At 35.7% G+C, this 20,223-nt stretch overlaps 1 protein-coding gene across 4 annotated transcripts in view; it reads right to left on the reverse strand.

Annotated features, from left to right (window-relative positions):
* The window catches only part of Prp40 (pre-mRNA processing factor 40), a 434,121-nt gene that overhangs the window by 67,051 nt on the left and 346,847 nt on the right, over window positions 1-20,223 (reverse strand). The gene's annotated exons all lie outside the window — the stretch shown is intronic.

Here is a 20,223-nt window from a genome sequence, read left to right on the forward strand (position 1 = left end):
GCTCATGCTGCATAAACTTGCTTTCTTGCATCATATGCTTCTACTAATGCTAATGCTAAAATAGACAGGGTTCAAGAATATTTGCTGATGCTGCCAAGGCAGTGTTAGGTGGGTCAGAAAACTGCTAGCTTGGGAGGGATGGATTAACAGACTAAAAGATTAACATTGACCACAGGCAACGGCAAAAAGTGAATCTTGCATTGTTTGTATTTGAATGAGCAGCAGTCTGGAAAGCAAGTTGATGAGGACTTCAAGAGTTGCTCGAAGTCATCATGGAACAAATAAATACATGGGCTGTGTTAGGGTAACAAAGAGTAGAAACAGGTGCATGTATATTTCCCGGTGCCTCCGTAGCCTGGTGAGCAGGAGCAGCAGTGTGTAGCACATGCTTCTTGATTAGACCGGGGGTTCGAGCCCATGACTACCAAAACTGAGGATGCGGAAAGGTCAGGGAATGACCACCGGATATCCCAGGAGCAATATGGCCTTAGTTGCTAATGCTCCTAAAAACCAAATAACAAACAACAAACAAACATGTATATTTGCATGTACACCAATGCTAGAAGTATAGTAAATAAATATGACGAATTTGAAGTGCTAGTCAAGACATCAAAGGCAGATATTGTTGGGATATCAGAGACATGGTGTCACACAGATATAAGCAGTGCAGGATTGGGATTTGGGGAGTACAGTGCGCACAGAAAGGATACACAGTACAAGAAGGAAGGAGGGGTTATGCTGTTAGTTAAGAAACATATAAAATCTAAGTAAGTACATCCAGTTGACATTGGTGGACAATGCAATGTTGAGTCAGTGTGGTGTGACATAAGCACTGGGAAAGTGAAAATGAGAGTAGGTGTGTGTATTATAGGCCTAATGACTATGATCAGTATAAAGAACAATTGTGCAGAGAAGTAAAGTTGGCTAGTAAATAAGAATGTCTTAATATAATATAAATGGGAGATTTTAACATCCCAGATATTGACTGGAACTTGTGGGTTGGTCACTCACAAACTAGTAAGACTTTTGTGGATGATCTGTTTTCTACAGCAACATGTTCGAGAGCCAACCAGAGGGAGTATTACTCTTGATCTGATTATAAGCAGTCATTATTCATGCATTAAGAATCTGCAGATAAAGGAACCACTAGGTCACAGTGATCACAGTGTACGGAAGTGGGATTTACTGAAAGATGCAACTACCATCAGGGGTAAAGGGAAGGGTTTTTGTAAAGGTGACTACAGTGATCTGAGACAGTATTTAAATTCTATATGGTGGGACCAACTGATCATGTTACCAACAGCAAATTGAAAATTGGAAGGATTCAAAGAATTAATCTTGGAAGCTACTAGGCTTTTCATACCAACTAAGAAATACTGTTCAAGGTTTAGGTCCAAATGGATGTCAGAAGAATTAATTAGGCCCAAGGCAGAGAAGAAAAATGTATGGGAAGCATATAAATTATCAGGCGATAATTTATATGCTATATATCTGCCATATCCTATGGCAGATATAAGCTAGTCTGTAATCAAGTTACAAAGGTTAGGCAGGCAAAGGCAGATTACAAGAAATCTTTGGCAAAGGATGCAAAGACTTCTTTACTTATGTAAACTCTAGAAGGAAAGGGATGAATCAGATTGGTCCACTTAACATAAATGGTTCAACTAATGATGATCCTGCTCAGCTAGCTGATAAACTGAATGGGTATTTTGCATCTACATTCACATATGAGGAGTTATTCAAGAAGGGGAATGCGAGAAGTTTATCAAACTTCTGAGAGTGAGCTATACGATTTTGTAATAACTGAGAGCAAAGTGGAGGATAAATTGTTGAGTTAAACATAAGGAAGGCACTTGTGGTAGACTGGATCTATTCAGTTATATTAAAGGAGGCAGCAAAGGAAGTAAGCAAACCCTTAGCCATAATTATGAGAGCTTCCTTGGACCCAGGGGAGGTCCCCATGGACTGGTTGTTGTTGTTGTTTGGTTTTTAGGAGCATTAGCAGCTTAGGCCATATTGCTCCGGGATATGCGGTGGTCATTCCCTGACCTTTCCGCATCATCCGTATTTGGTGGTGACGGGCTCGAACCCCGGTCTAATCAAGAAGCGTGTGCTACGCACTGCTGCTCCTTCCCACCTGGCTACGGAGGCGCCCCATGGACTGGAGGTGTGCAAATATATCCCCAATTCACAAAGGATGACAGACCTGTTAATTTAACTTGTGTTTCAGGGAAAATAATGGAGCCATTGGTTAAAGAAGCATTGCAGAATCATCTAGACAAGACTGCAGTAATAGTTAAGACACAGCAAGGGTTTGTTAAAGGGCCTTGTCTGACCTTGATTGGATACTATGATGTGGTCACAAAGGAACTGGATGCAAAAAACAATATCATATGCTTGGATTTCAGGAAAGCTTTTAATACCATTGCACATGGAATACTGCTATACAAATTGCAGCGGTATGACATTAAGGGCAAGTTGCTACAATGGATAAAGGGATGGTGGAGTGGGAGACGACAGAAAGTGGTAATCAATGGACTGCTCTTCATGGACTAACTTTTTTTTTTTTTTTTTTTTTTTTTTTTTGGTAGTTGTTGGCGCATCGGCTTCTGTGGCCATAGTGCACCTCCCAAGGTTTTTGCAGTACTTTGATCCAAGCCCGAGGCGGGAATCGAACCCGCGACCTTTGGGTTGCCAGGCAGGCACTTTACCCACCTGGCTAGCCCGGTCGGCTCATGGACTAACGTTATTAGTGGAGTTCCCCAGGGTTGGTTAGGTGCTGGGCCCATTGTTTTGTGTATTCATCAATGATATTGATGAAGGTATATTAGGCTTAATGTCCAAGTTTGCGGATGAAACATAGGTTGGCAGGGTTGTTAACCTGTAGTTTTCTAGGTATTATCCCCTCCCTATATCCCATTTTCTCTTCAGCCTTTTTTTTTTTTTTTTTTTTTATATTGCCTCAAACTTTTTGATTATCCATCTGATCATCTGTTTCCAGTGATATCCTTCCCCTTAATTTTTCCTTATAATATCCTTCTTTGCTGTTTTAATTCTTTCTATGTTCTTTGATTTCACATCATTCTTTGTATACCTTAACCACAATGGGCCATGAGCAACTGACAAGACTTACTGTTTCTGATATTATTATTAGCTACATGGTGCAAGGAAGCCTAAGGCTTATGCTGCACCAGCCAAAAAAAAAAAAAAAAAAATCTCCAGGTTACCCTTAGAGAGAGAGAGAGAGAGAAGTAGAAGGGAATCACCAAGAAGGAGAAGAATGATGATATCCAACTCAGTACACTAGGTTTGCCAAGCCCATACTGTAAGCACGTGTACATGAGCTCCCACAATCATGCCCTTTTGAAACTCCATTATATCTTTACTAAATCCCATAACTGCTACTTTATCACTTTGACTTGCATGACCAGATGCAAATTACCACTGCTCAAGCATATGAAGTTCTTCAGCTTTTCATACTGCGAGCTATGTGGCATAGTTCATTATGGATGAGGTGGTCATAATACACTCAGTATCACAAATTATCACAAAAGGATGTAAAAAAAAAAAAAATAAAATAAAATAAATAACAAGAGAGCTGAAAGAACTTATACAGCTAAAAAAAGGAATCACAGGTCATTTTCATATTAAAGCATGTCAGTGCCACATATTAGCATTAGCAAGAAAGCAAGCTTATATAGCATCAGCCAAAAAAAAAAAAAAAAAAAAAAAATCTTTATTTCACTCGTCCACTTGCTCCAAATGTTTGTCAAGTTCTGCCTTGAATCTATATAAGCCAGTGCCTCCGTAGCCAGGTGGGAAAGAGCAGCAGTGCGTAGCACACGCTTCTTGATTAGACCGGAGTTCGAGCCAGTCACCACCAAATGCGGAGGATATGGAAAGGTCAGGGAATGACCACACATTTCCTGGAGAAATATTGCCTTAATTGTTAATGCTCCTAAAAAAAAAACAAAAAAACCCAAACCTATTTAAGCTATCAACTTCTACGACAGATGGAAGTTTGTTCCACCAATCGACCACCCGCTGGCTAAAGGCAAACGTACGCGCATCTATCCTACAACCGTCTTTCCTCAATTTGAATTTATGCCCTCTCAGGCAATTATTTTGAGTAAGAGGAAGAATCCCATCCGCATTGAGCATGCTCAAACCATTCAAGGCTTTATACAGCTCAATCAGATCACCTCACAGGTGCCTAGTCTTCAGACACTATAATTCGCAAAATTTAAGCCTTTCTTTGTAAGAGCAACCCTTTGTTCAGTTCGCTAATCTTGTCGCCCTTCTCTGTACTCGTTCCAACAGCTCTACATCTTTTCTTAAAATGAGGCCTCCAGACCTGTATACAGTATTCAAGGTGTTGCCTGACCATTGCTTTATAGAAAAATTCCTGTATATCATTGACAAGACACCATGAGCAACTCTTGCAGACTGTCTGCACTGCTCAGAAAACTTCATATCCGCTTGCACAATTACCCTCACGTCCTTTTTACTCTCTACCACTGTCAGTGTGGTACCACAGAGTTGATACTTTACTCTGGGATTACTGCTTACCATATGTAGTACTTTACATTTGTCAAGGTTAAACTTCACTTGCCACCTCTCAGCCCATCTGCTCAACTTTTCTAGATCCTGTTGCAGCAGTGTACTGTCATTAATGTCATTAACAACCCTGCCAACCTTCATATCGTCTGCAAACTTGGACATTAAGCCTGATATTCCATCATCAATATCATTTATAAATACAGAAAAGAACAATGGACCCAACAATGAACCCTGAGGGACTTCACTAATAACATTAGTCCACGAAGAGCAGTGTCCATTGATTACCACTCTGTCTTCTCCCACTCAACCATCCCTTTATCCATAGCAGCAATTTGCCTCCAATGCCACACTGCTCCAATTTGTGCAGCAGTCTTCCATGTGCAACAGTATCAAAGGCTTTTCTAAGATCCAAATATATATCAAAGTTATTCTTTGCATCCAGTTCCTTGTGACTACATCATAGTATCCAATCAAATTAGCCAGACAAAACTTCCCCTTAACAAACCCATGCTGTGTCCAAACTATAACTGAAGTCTTGTCTAGATGATCCTTCAATGCTTCTTTAACCAGTGCCTCCATTAATTTCTCTGGAACAGAAGTTAAACTAACAGGTCTGTAATTATCTGTGTCTCCCTTTGTGGATTGGGGTCACATTTGCACATCTCGAGTCCATGGCTACCTCCCGAGTCCAGGGAAGCTCTCATAATTATGGCTAAGGGTTTGCTTACTTCCTTTGTCACCTCCTTTAATATAACTGGATAGATACCATCCACCCCGGGTGCGTTTTTTATGTTTATCCTCAATTTCTCCTCCACTTTCCTCTCAGTTATTACAAAATCATGTAGCTCACTGCCAGAGTTTACTTCACCTCTGGCATTCCCCTTCCTGAATAACTCCTCATGTGTGAATGTAGATGCAAAATACTCGTTTAGTTTGTTAGCTACCTGAGCAGGATCATCAACAGTTGAACCATCAATATCAAGTGGACCAATCTGATTCATCCCCTTCCTTCTAGAGTTTACATAAGTAAAGAACTCTTTGCTGTTTTTCTTATGGATGCTATAAGCAACTATGTAATAATAATAAGGGTCATACCATTTGTGTATGAAAAAAAAAAAAAAATGGATATTTTGTGTGCATTTTTACAAACTGAAAATACATTTCAAACAGGTGAGGGGGGAAAAAATAGAATTGCTGTAAGATAAGTGATATAAATCACCTAGAGTTGCTCAAAGAAAAATCATCGAAGCTGAGAGAGTGAGAGAAAAGCTACTAGAATGTATGGATGCATCCAAATGTATTAGAGAATGCGGCAATGTGAGTACCCAAAGCATTCTAAGGGCAATTCATTTGGATTGCAGTAATGCAAATGTCTAATGTCCCAAGGGTCTCCCTTTTGTGGGTGGTAACATAGAATTGGTAAAGGGTACAATACATAGGCATCTTGATAAGAACAAAATCCTAAAGGAATCACAAAAAAGTTTGTGAGAGTTAAGTTGTGCATGATGCATCCAGTTAATCACTGTGATGAAGTCATAAAACAATTGCTGAGAAGATCCTTAAATGGACCAGAAATTGGATGAGTAAAAGGAGATAGATGATGGTAATAAACAGGCATTCTTCAGAGTGTATTAGTATAGCAAACAGGGTTCTTCCTTAGTGATAATGATGAGGGTACATAGGAAAAGCTCAAAATTTGCTAATTATTTAAAGGTTGGAAGGATGGTAAATAATCACTATCAGGCTATTTCAAATGACTTAGATCAGTTACACGTATGGCCTGAAAGATGGCAACTAAAGTTTAATCCTACAAAATGTAAGGTCTTGCATTTGGGGAAACAATCTGGGGTGACTTACAGACCAAGGGGTTAAGAAATTAAAGGTGGTTTGGGATGAGAAAGATTTAGGGGTTATGATACAAGCATGCAGCCAGAAAGGCTCAGGATGTATACCATCAATGAACTACAGGACCTTTGATAGCAAGGAAAAGAATGCTATTCCTTTTTTATAAAATAAGGATGCGGCCCGTACTGATTACTGCATCCAGGTCTGGAGGTTTCACTTAAAATAAGACACTACTTTTAAAGAGGCTCCCAAGGAAAGCAACAGATTGCTTAAAGGTACTAATGATTGTCTCTGGAGGAGCATATTAGATGGGACTGCAGAGTCTGGAGACTAGATAGTTCGTTATGTGTGTATCTTGCATTCCTGAGCTTTTACGATATGTATCATATACATTAGCAGCCATTTTAAAGCATTAAAGCCATGTGCTAAACATCGAATGGTCTATACAATACGTTTTATTATACTTAATGTATGTATGTATGCATTATGGTTTATCGTATACGATATGTAATGTAAAATAAAATCAGAAAAGTAAAAAAAAAAAAAAAAAAGATATCGTACTTGTTAATTTTAATTAAAAACATAGTTACAAAATATAAATAAAGAAAATGAGTACTAACATAATATATGTACCGTACATACATATGTGTTCAACGTTTACTCGTCAATATCTTCATCAGAATTCAATATTTTCCACATAAGTGACACTAGGTGCAGATGAGGTAGATGGAAGGGCGTCTGATAATGAAGAAACAGCTGGGTTTTCCACTTTTTTAAAATATGTTTCTTAGAAGATTGCAGGGTTAGTTTCTTTTTTTTCTTCAAAAATCTCACTGTAGCATGCTAGACAGTCATAAATGCCTTTTTTTACTTTTGCAATTCTTTCCTTATTAAATAATGTATCTTCTTCTTCAAAGATTGCCAACCCCTCAAAAACTGATTTAAAAGCAGCAGCCATTTTCTACCTTGTAAATGTTGGGAGGCTATGGAATATCAGGTTCTTCTGTTACTTCAGAATTTAAATGTCTCTATTTCATCGGTTATTAATTCCTCAAAATGCGAGACCAAAAGCTCTCTCACATCAGTCACATCAAGGTCGAGGTCCATTTTATTGCCCAGTTCAACAATTTCTTCAGTCACGGGTTCTACTGGCTCCTCAAAATCACTTAAATTATTCACAAACTGTGGACACAAGTTTTTCACACACCACTTAAGTTTTTTTTCCTTCACATCCCCCCCCCCCTCCCCCCCAGGCACCAGCAATGTTTTTCACTGCATTATGTTGTATTGCCTCAGTTTTATTAACCAAGAACAAGTTCAGTATAATTATCATATAATTTTCTGATAATTATTGTAATACATACATTTTTTAAAAGTTTATTTATTTAAATCTTACAATTATGTTCACTATATGTTTGGCATTTCATTTTATAAGTAACTATTTATTGGCAACTTTAAGAAATTTCGAATGAATCATGACATTCGTTATAGTGAATATTTGTAAATCAAACGTTCGTAAACTGAGAATTGCCTGTACTAACACTTAATACTAAAACTACAGAGCAGCTACTCAGATCTGAGGCATGTTAACAGTCAGTGATGCAACTAAAGAAAAACTAATAAGCACAGATCAGAAACCTTTAAACCACGTGACTGAAATCAGGATGGTCATTTGACTGAAAAATTCTGAATGCAACCACTCCCTTTTCAACATGTACTCATTTGTTATTTGTTTTTTTTAGGAGCATTAGCAACTAAGGCCACATTGCTCCGGTTATATGTGGTGGTCATTCCCCGACCTTTCTGCATCCTCCGTATTTGGTGGTCACGGGCTCGAATCCCGGTCTAATCAAGAAGTGTGTGCTACGCACTGCTGCTCCTGCCCACCTGGCTACGGAGGCACCTAACACATGCACTCGTATAATGGTATCCTTTGAAAAAAACCAGAGGTTAGTACTAGAGCACATAAAAAAACTAGTCATGAACCACTTCTATTCAATCCTCATCAGTAAAGACAAGACTCCAATTCTCAGTGAGCACGCAAACTATATTTTCTTATCTTTAATGCATATATTTCATACAGTTCTGCCCCCAGAAGTTCTACAAGTTACAAAAATGTAGTCATAAGAACTTATGTTCTACACAATACCATTTCACACAGACTTAAATTTTTCGTGAGTGAATTAACAGAATTATACCAGAATACCTGTGTGTAAGTGCATGGGAAAACAGGTATAAAAATTTCATACTCTCCCAAAAAACTAACTTAGTAACCTGTAATGGAAAGGTATTTAGAATGTAAGCAAACAAGTTTTCTGATAGCACTTCAAAACTACCCATTTTTATCGTGTCAGAAGACTTCATTTTCTAGAATTGGAAGAATAGCAATCTGTACATCCACTGGGTATAACAAAATTGGATCATGATGAGAAATAACTATCAACAATTTCCAAGGGGAGCATTGCTGTTTGTCTTAAGTGTAAGTGCAGGGATGATGCAACTCAAAATGACTTGCTTTAGAATATGAGTTTAATGCATTTTGTATCAAACTAAATTTCCTCTTAACTACACACAAAAATGAGGCCTTTGCTTACCTGTGTACATTAGCACCTTTCATTCTAAATTTACTTGTACAGCAGACCCCCACTTTATGATATTAATCCATTCCAGAGATGCCATTGTATCATGAAAATATCATAATGTGATCCCAATAACACATTGCTTTTTGGCAATTCATTCCAAGACTTCGGAAGTTGAAATTTTTGCTATATAACTAAACTATCTATATTCTAAAAGGTAATTTTTATAATGTAAATTGTATTAATTTTATATAAATTTATATCAAATAAGCACAACACAAAAAATCAATTCAATCAAAGTATGCAAAAAAGAAACACGAGGACAAGTTTACAAACGCTGCTACTGGCTGAGTGAGATGAAGGACCACACGGTGCAGCTGGAGACAATTGGAAGCCCATCATAAAGTGAAATAAGTAGGACCCTGATCATTAAAATGCACTAAACTTTCATCGTTATCATATGTTTGGTTATAAGAATCAATTCTGAATGCCTTTATGTGATATTTTTCTAAAGCACATTTCTGGAGGTCACTACCATAAAACAATAAAAACAATTTGCAGTTTGAGGTTTATTGGGCTTCTCTGTTAGAGCAATCTATTATAAACACAATTCGTAGTAAACTCGAACTTATTTCATTTGCTCGATAATACTGATGGCTGGAATTCTGTGGGTTTTCAGTGAAGGGGGAAACACATTTCACCATACTAGCTTTATGCTAGTATGGTGAAATGTGTCCCCCCACCCTCACTGAAATTTTCAATCATATAAAAAAACATAAATAAATTTTCAGAATCTTCTCATCATTTCTATTTTTTAAGCTTTGTAAACTTGTTACTCCTTATCTTACTTGTGCAATTTGTGTGTGCCATGTTCTTTGTTATTGATTGCTTATCTTTTTTACTGTTTCAAATTTACAACAAAAAAAAAAAAAAAAAAATCAGTGAACAGAAATCAGTTAGTCAGTATGCATATTACACAGTATATCGAGGTAAACACCTCTTATTATTTTACAAATATTACAGAGTAGTATATTACAGTATTAATTAAGCTAAGTATGTAAGTGTAAATTTGTTTTTATTTATTTTGTGAACCTGTGGAAAATATTCTTACAATTTTCACATACCATTTAATTTTGTTAATTGGCAAGGTAATAAAGTGTCAATTTGTGCTTTATATCATAACTTTTATAGCCTGTGGATAACATTCCTCCCATTTTGCTTATTAGAATCGCCATTTAATAGAATTAAAATTCAATCTGCATATGTGATCACAATGACCGACACTTACTAGATATCATATAGTAAAGTATTTTGCTATGGTGAGTCCATTGTAAAGTGAACCAATCACAAAGCGGGGGTCCACTGTACTGGAAGACTTGTTAAATCTTAAAATGTATTACATTAATACAGCTAATTCCAAATAATTTTGTGTTAATTTTTCTTTTCCTTTGCTTAAACAGAATAATCTAAGATTAATTAATTGATATACTGCATTTAATTTAAATTTAGGATTTGCCTTCCAGTTAGCAAAAATATTAAAAATCATATTCAGCAATCAAATATGTATGTGTATCGTTCTTTAAGATTTAAGGCAGTAACCAGCCTTTAATTATGCCCACATTGCATATGCCTGAATTAGTTAATAATTTCAAAATAATTAAATTTTGCCAGAAAAAAAAATGACCTCAATTTGTGACTTCAATTTAAAAGCCACTGAAATTTTTTACACATTAAAAAAAGAAGAGGCTCATATTTAGAGTATTCAGACTAGTTTTTTAGAATAAGAATAATTCAAAATCTTAAAAAAAAAAAAAAAAAAAATCCCAACTATTGTAAACACCAAAGTTTGGTATGGGTGAGTTTATTTGCTATTACCAGAATTTTATACAAGTTAATTCAAATTGCAAAACACACTAATTTAATATTATTAATACAGTAATAACAGAAACTATCTCTCACTATTTTGAAATCAATCGTGAATTCAATTCTCAGGAAGTTTTGTGTGTTGAAGGATAACTGTTAAATTAACAGACATACTTGATTTACAATTTTAAAAATGAACGACTTGTTCTCTCAATCAACTTTAACAAAATAAATCACAACAATGTTCAGAATGAGTACTTAATTATTAGAGAATTACTATAGCTGTTTTGTGTGGTGATGTTTTATTACCAAAGGACTATAAAAATACAAAAATTTACAATGATAAAACCATAAAGAAATTACCAAATTACCATACTGTCATTTGATATTTCTTTAACATGGCTCACCCTGTTCACTTATTTCACTAGTGTAGTAAGATAGGTTCTGGAGTTTAAGCAAAATGAGAAGATACAACCTTTTGATTATTTCTAACATTCCCAAAATATAATAAAATGAAACAAAGTGAATTATGTATCCCTCTACTCTATTTTGTATTTAAGAAAATGTTTAGTACTTGGTTGAAAGCTTGACTGTTACTGAAGAATTAACTTTCCTGTATTTCAATTTTTTTTTTTAATGATTTGTCACTATATATAATATCAATATAGTGGGCAACATTTGAATAATACAAATTTTGCAATATGTAAGCCTTTTCCACATATCCTGGAAAAAACAAGTCATGAAAGAATAGGCCACAATCCAAAAAAAGAAAGATTCCTGATTTTAACAGTAGCACAGGAATAATAAGAGATAATTGCATACACAATTTGCTTTAAACAACTATATATATTTCACAACTCAAAAGTTGGAATCATAAGCAATTCAAATAATCCTTTGTACTATGGAAGTGTAATAATAAAAAATTTTGTTTGTATACGGCCTGTATTAATTTGGTGATTTTTTTTGAATGAATTAACAAATTTATATAACCAAACAAATACTCTGATTTTAATTTCAAAAGCTGAGGTTGATAAAATCTGAGTCATCTATATGCCATACATATTTAGCCATAAATTTTGCTATCAGTACTAGTTTTAAAAATTACTTATGAATTTCGAGAAAGTTTAAAAGCACTTTGATAAGAGATCTGTACATAATGAAATCTGTAATGATAAAAGTATGATAAGGCAAATTGCAGGTGACTATTGTAAAGGAAAGAGAGAAAGCAGTTCTACATTTTATAAAACGTCCAATGTCAATGATGTATGGATGGAAAATATATAGGAAGGATATGTACCAACTACGATTTAAGAACCTGATGGAAGCTAGATTAGGATTAAAGACTGTTTTTGCAAGTGGTATCCATTGTAAAGTCACTAACAGGTGGAAGACGATGCTCATATTTCTGAGGGGATATCCTTGCTTCACTGGAGGAGAATTTTGAGATGGACAAAAGAGGAGAGGAAGTTTTAATCAACACTAAACTGCTTAAGGAACAACTATCGTTAGATTTTTTTTGAACAAAAATTACAAATATGTTCACAGCCTGGCTTTAAAATGCTAGGCTGTGGACATGTTAGTTGACAACTCACTGCATTCACTGTCATGCTAATTGGAAGGAATGCCTGAATTCAGGATTGATGAGATTTTGGCTGAGAGATATGGAGTGGCTGAATTTTGACCACAAGATATAAGATTTGATTTTTTTTAAAAAATTAATCTACATATCCTTGACATCCTTGTTGTTATTAATAGCTAATTCAACAGAAATCAAACCATATGTATGAGGCATTCCTAATTATTGCCCTTTATATACTGGTAAAACCCCGAACTTTGGTTGACATACACAATGCAGCCTCAAAAATCTGAAAATTTCTCCGAGGGCAGAGGGAAAATAGGAAGGCCAGACTTAATATAAGCAACACAGATGCCAAATTTATGCATTATGTTCCATTAATAATTTCCAAACACCAATTTTTTTTCTGTTTTACATATTTCCTAGATCATGTCACTATTACTATGTACAGTGAAAGCTGCTAATATTGTGATCACATTTGGTTTATAAAAATTGATAACATTACGTGGCTAATAACATTAAACAGGGATTTTTTTGATGAAATATAAAAAGTTGTTTATTTTACCAATCTTTATTTATTATCCAGTACCCGAGTGGTCAGGAGTGGGAGTGCAGTAGCATACGCTCCTTGAGAAGACCGGGGTTCAAGCCCCTGACTGCTAAATATGGTCATGGTCGATCTGCCAATCCGCACTGGACCAGCGTGGCAGACCATGGTCCATTTCCCTCAACATGAATTGTTGAGGAGGCTTCCATCCTGCAGTGGGTTGATAATGGCTGCAGTTTTACACTATATATAGTACTCTACATACGTAACTGCAATATAAACACACAACCGATTTCAGCGTGGAAATAAAAAAATAAAAAAAATAAAAAAATGAATACGAAAACACATTATAAACATACCAACCTGTTTAAAAAATTTTTCTGATGTCTACTGTTTTAAATCCTTAGCAGTTAAATTTTCAAAACATTCTTGTAACCTATACAGTAATTTGCAGTCCACTTTTTCCTCCCTTAAGTTCTAATGTACTCCGTAAAACTTCAAAAGATTTCCCAATTTCTTTGGTCGTTGGCTTAAATCTCTGGACCTCGATATCTTTGTTATCAGATTTTAATTTTCCTCAGTGACAGGCTTATCTGGCATAATTCCATTGAATATATCCTCTACTGACAGATCAGTGTCGGAAGATTTTCGTCAGTTTTTACCCACTTGTCGAAATTTTGTGTAATGTTAAATGAATTACTGGTATACTCCGTTGGACAGCATTACATTCTTCAATATTTATCACAATGTCTGGCTAAATAAATCCAGCTTTATGAAAACAGTTTTTGCTTGTTTGTTTGGAAATTAAAACCCAAGCACTGGCTATCATATGCACTGCATCTAATAAGTCAATTCTTTACACTATGTCCTTAGTTTGACCATTGTTGCTTTCTTCAATTTCTGTAATAATTTTTTGTTGCATTGCATTGCATTCCAGTACAATGTTTTAAAAACCTTCATGATACCTTGATCAAAAGGTTGCACTGTGGATGTTGTATTTGCTGGAAGAAATAAGAGTTTTATGTTGTTCAACTGCATATTCGGATGAGTTTCAGTTATCTAGGGTAAGTGCATTTTTTTTAGCGACTTGCTATAATTATTTGTCCCATTCCTTCAGAAAATCAATGATAATTTGAGTTGCTCTTATATTCAACTGGTAGGGTTTTTAGTCCCTCGGAAGACATGTGGATGCTTACTTTTCCAATTAGAAAAAGCTCTTTTTTTTATGCCTGTTATATTACGGTAGACTGTCAAAATAATGGCACATTCGAGATAATGGCACATTGAGATCGGATGTTTGCATACAGCGCAGATGTGTTTTAGTGACGTAAAACAGAAAACAGTAAGGCAAGTGATTACTGTATTTGTTTAGTTCACCATTTTGAAAGTGAATTCTGCAGATATTACAGATTATACCACTTTTTAACATTTATTTTAAATTAAAAACCCCTCACCATGGCTCCTAAAGTTAAACTTCACACAGAGAAGAAAAGAAGAACAACATTAAAGATTAATGACAAACTTGATATAATCCAAACTATTACATTAGGGTCACCCAGTGATTTCTTACATATACTCATGTGTATAATGTCTGTTCTTTGGTCGATTTGCCTGTTTTGTTTGACGAAAAACCCAAGTTTCTGAGACAAAAACCTTGTTATCTATGCCTGAGACCAACTAACTCAGCCACGGAGTGAAAAAAGCCCCTAAAAGTTCCTTGTGTCATCGATGGGATTCGAAACGGGCTTGTTTCTATCCGGTGTGGGGAGGATGGTGACGATATTTTATGTGCAGTTAATAAAATCACATTCTTAATCTCTCTATTTCTTATTTAGCCTCATTACTTCTGCATTAAATATATTAAAAATAAAACTTTCTAGATATCGGAAAAATCTAAATAACGGAACACTGAATACCCACAGGCATCGTTATTCTGAAAGTCTACTGTACTGCACATAACTAGTAGTTACTCTTTCTTTCTGCTTTTTTTTCCCAGCTGTCGAATAATCATTTCTGAATAATAAAGTATGCTCAGGCATTGCTCAAAAATAAACACGTTTCATTGGTGTTTAAAATATAGTCAGGGGTAAATTGTTCCAATAAATTAGGCAAGACATTTTTCATCCACTTTTATGCCGGAGCTGTATCCGAGTCCGATTTTTCTCCATGAAGTTTTTTGTACACAATACTGCGTTTCTCCCTCCACCTGCACGTTTAAAATCATTTACATCGAGTTCATCTGCAAATTCATTCACCTTTTCGCATAGGATATTTTTTAGTGATAGAAGCACTTTTTAATCTTGCATTTGTGAGCCATCCCAGAAGCACATCTTCCATAAGTTCATTCTTTTCACATCTTTTTCTTTTCCTGTCCGGATTATCATTCTCAGCCACTCCTAATTCATGTGAATTTCTGTTCTTTAAAAGTTTACACAGAAAAGGCTGTGAAACATCAAGTTTTAATGCAGCTTCTGAGTGTTTAACTCTTCTCCCTGGTAGGGGGTGAGACATGTCGCATCGTCCCCCCCTGCTACCCTATCCTCTCTCTGGTGGGTCATATCCACTGCTCAACTTGGGGATGTCTTCCCTATTTCCCCATACTTCTGGCTATCCCCTCCACTCTTCAACTCTTCAACCTTCCCACCCACTCTAACTTTTGTAACTGTGTATGTCAGCCCTCAGTCCAAGTTTAACTCGATATCAAAATTCGAATCAATCTTTTAACCCTCTCGGCGTAGTTCTAGTAAAGCGATGTCACACGCATTTTTTTTAAATTTTTTTTTTTAAGGTCCTAATCACTGAAATCAATGGAAACGGTGGCAGGGCCTGCCAGAGTGCTGAATATAAATCTACTGGGTACCCTGACCTCCCTCCATGGGGAACGTGTGGGCAACGGGGGTTCCCGCTAGGGGCCCAACGACTAAATGGTCAGAGATACAACATACCATGACATTACACAACAGGACACTGCCCATATACTTTTTGTAAATCTCTGGTTTTCACAGACCTCTGTGCTAAACCTACAATGCATACAACATGGAGATGGGGGAACCCCTGGTGACGCTAGACATCAAATACTTTACACTTTTACACTTAGGAAAGGCATCATAAGCACTTAGAATTTTGTTATTTTTAAATTCAAACTTAAATCTCCACATTTCTGTGACACTTCTAATCTAAGAAAAAATAAATCACAGTTCAATTATTTGCAAATTAAACTGAAGTCTATTCACAGAAAGTAAACAGTGGATACAGTACTGCACATACACAGTGTGATCGTGTGAGAAAATGTTGAATGTTTGGACAGTGTAATTAAACACCAATAACTTGTCGTACATAGTTGTAAAACTTGACAACAGTGGATTAGATTGCTCCTTTCCCCAACCTGATAGCAAAAGCATTATTTTCTTGATTGTTCATTTGATTTGTTTACAAGCCCTCTTCTGCTTTTCCTAACGGCTACAGACATATGGCAGGGATTAGAAGTTACCACTTTCATATGACATGGGCAGAAATTGTAAACGTCATTTAGCATGGTCAGGGTTGAAAATAATTGACAAATTTCTGACTTATACACAATTTTAGGTGGAAGACATTTCTCATAACTGAAATGAAAAATGACAACAATAAACAGCAGAATGATCACATAAAGCAGCAGAATTTACATACATTATAATACAAATAGTTCCAAGTTTTCATTTTTGATTACAATAAGTGGCTGACAACAATAACTGGTGACAGCATTAACCAGCATTTCACTGTATTTGTAGGCTATAAAATCATTCATTCATTCATTCTGTTGAGACATTCAATACTAGTCACAGTATAGTCTTAAAATAGTACATTGGCATGCATTTAGTTTTTAAGGTGACTTGATTGCTGAATCATACTGCACTATTTATATTTCATAATAAAAAAAAATTGGACAATGACAACATCAATACCATAAGCAGCATTTGAATCACTAACTCATATTTCTTAAGCAAGTATCCACTGGACCAATTCAGCAGTATAGGTTAACATTGGCTTAATGCTGGCAAATGTTGCTCTGTGGAGATTAGAAGGATCAGAGCTACTATATTATCCAATAAAAATAAGAGTGACCTCCGAATACTCAGGCTATGGACAGACATAACCTTAAAAAGAAAAAAAAAAAAAAAATCAAAAATTCAAATTGTGCTATGTCCCTGAGGATGACTTATTAGGTTCTACTGTATTTTTCAAAAATGCAGGGTCATAAGTTAAATTCACTTTATTATATTTTACTCTTGAGAACCCACTGAAGTGAGTTTTTTTTTCAGATAATGGACAAATTTGAACATCATGCAATCATGAGATACCTGTGTAATGTCAAAAGAAATCCATGTTTATATGATACAAATATACCACAGTGAAAAAATGGGCAGAAAAATTCAAATGGGGAGGAGAGAAAGTCCCAAAGATGAAGATTAACAATGGCTAACGGCCAAGAAACATCAATGCAAAATACATGATACAGTGAGGACAGACTGGTAATTATCAATCCACAAAACATTCTGAGAAAGGAACTGGTTTTATCAAAGCTTTCTGCAAGATGGATCTGATGGCTTTTGACACGTGACAAAAAATGTGACTGGCAAAAGACCTCACTGAATTAGCACATTACAAAGCAGATCTGGAAAATTTTTTTGGCAATATTTGTAACCATGAATCTGCCACTGTCATCTTGAGTTCAAAACGGTAGTCCAGAAAATGAAAATCTAAGTTTAACACCTCCAAAGAAAGAAAAACAGTTCCATCAGCTAGAAAAGTGATGGCAGAAATCTTTTGGAATTCCAAAGGAATAACAACCAACAGGTCAAAACTAGAACAGGAGTATGTTATGCTGGCCTATTGTTAATTATTAAGTCTAAAAGAAAAGAAATGCTAGCAAAAGCTGTGCTGGTTAACCAAGACAAGCTCCTGCTAACATACATCAGCACTGGCAGTGACTGAAACACATTAGCATGGATACAGACTGCTGCCACACCCATTTTATCACCAGATCTGGCATTGTCAAATTTTTTTGTTTCCAAAACTTACATCTCACTTGGTTAGACAAAAATTCAACACAAATGAAGGAGTTAATATCAGCCATGTAGACATTTTTTTCTTTTTTAAGGTTTAAACATTGAAATAACTGCATTGCAGCACTACTAGAACAAGTGTGTGTACGCAACTCTGAGGAGACTATCTTGAAAAAATAAACAACTACCTTCATAATGAGGCTGTGAACTTTTGGATATCCCCTCATGTACACTAGCACTATCTTTTGTTATAAAGATAACATGTTCATCAGTGAGCCCTTACATATACCTTATTGTATCCATATAAAAAAAAGCTATCAAACAAAGTTACTGAAGATAATAAACAAGGCCTGAAGGGGCACAAGAGAGACCTCAAATATTATAAAAACAAGTCTGAAACTGCTATACGTGCATGGGGAAAAGATCACTTTTACTAAATCTCTTCAAAAAGGAGAGATATTAAGGAATCTTTTACAATTTACTTTCATTCAAATACAAAAACAGAGTATCAGCACATATCATGCACCCTCCCACTGGTGACAATGGGAGTATATTCATAAGAAATATTCAGAAGTTGACTTGGGTTCAAGAAAGTTATCACCTTCTTGTAAACTATTTCTTCCTACAGCCTTATTGCTTCAAGCAGATTCTTCTAGTTCAGGCTGGTGTACCTGTTTCTTATATATTAGAAGAAAATACAGAATTGTATTCACTCTTCTTTTGCTACATTTCAAGGACAAGAAAATTACAAGAATGCAATACATGTATAAGCAGATTCTTCTAGTTCAGGCTGGTGTACCTGTTTCTTATATATTTTACACTCATACATCATTATCTGACATTAGAAGAAAATACAGAATTGTATTCACTCTTCTTTTGCTACATTTCAAGGACAAGAAAATTACAAGAATGCAATGAAAAACATATACAGGTCGACCGTCACTAATCCGGCAGTGTTGGGACCTATGGGGTGCCAGATTAGTGAGTTTGCCGGATCACTGGTGGTTATTTTAGCACATACAGTTTACACAACAACTAACCACCTCATCCTACTCCTACCTTTAACACGTTGACTGCCAAGCTAGTTTAAGAAAAAAATTGCCCAGGGGCCAAAAAATATTTAGCAAATAATTTGATTAATAATTCTAAAATAAATATTGTAATGTCTGTGTTGTCATTTTTTTCGCTTAAAATATCAAAAAAAAAAAAAAAAAAAAAAGTGTCTTTTTTTATGTCACACATACGTGGCCCAGTAGGTTAAATCTTGAGAAGCCGTGTTGGCCACATATATGTGACACTATTATGGCATACATATGAAGGTCGTTTGTGATTAGTTTATTGCATGTGCGGCGAGTGGTGCAATAAAACTAATTGCGATAAAATAAACTCTCAAATGTCGCAATAAGTTTGTCAGAATTGTTAGAGATTTTGTGAAAACAAGTTCATCAGCACGCTGTATTATCCATCATATTGTGTTGTGTTTTTCCACAAGTTTGTACAAGCGTGTTGTAAAAAAAAAATCTAAAAAGGAATGGCTAAAAGAAAATTACTAAAATAAGAGGAACTGAGAGAAATTGCTGGAATTTACAATTAAGCAGAGTTAAAATTCTCACAGACACACCGCTGTCAAGTTTTTTCAGAAGTCCAACTTTATCTGTTATGGACAATGTACAGTGTTTGTGCTTTACACCACAAGAGGCACTTACTTTATGCATTGGTACCATGGCTGGGGCTAAATGTGAGCAGGCTATAATAAATGCAGAAAAACAAGTGGGAATGGCTTGCCAGTGTTTATGAGTTTGCACCAACAGCTGATGCAACCAACACCACCAAAACAGTAGCGGCAGGTCGGTGCGCCAACCCGGGAAATTTGAAATTACGTCCGCGGAAATTATGTCCGAATTAGCAGTGGAACCAGATTACTGGTGGCCTGATTAGTGATGGTCGACCTGTAATTAAGGGGAGATAATTTATTTTTAAAATTCTGCAGGTGTAATAACGAATATTACATATTATGTAGTCATAATATGAGATGAAATATTTTAAGAAATGAATTCCAGTGTTTTTTTCTTTCCCTTTTACTTACAATTATGTAAAAGGGAAAGGTTAAGAAATGAATTGTGGTCAATGTTAAACTACGAAATTTGTTCAATAAACATTTAGCCGTAAGAAAACAAATCCTGTGAAATGAAGCAAATGAAGGGCCTT

Source organism: Mastigoproctus giganteus, chromosome 10 (genome assembly GCF_048544385.1).
Source record: "Mastigoproctus giganteus isolate SK-2022 chromosome 10, ASM4854438v1, whole genome shotgun sequence".
In the NCBI taxonomy this organism is placed as follows: Eukaryota; Metazoa; Arthropoda; class Arachnida; order Uropygi; family Thelyphonidae; genus Mastigoproctus; species Mastigoproctus giganteus.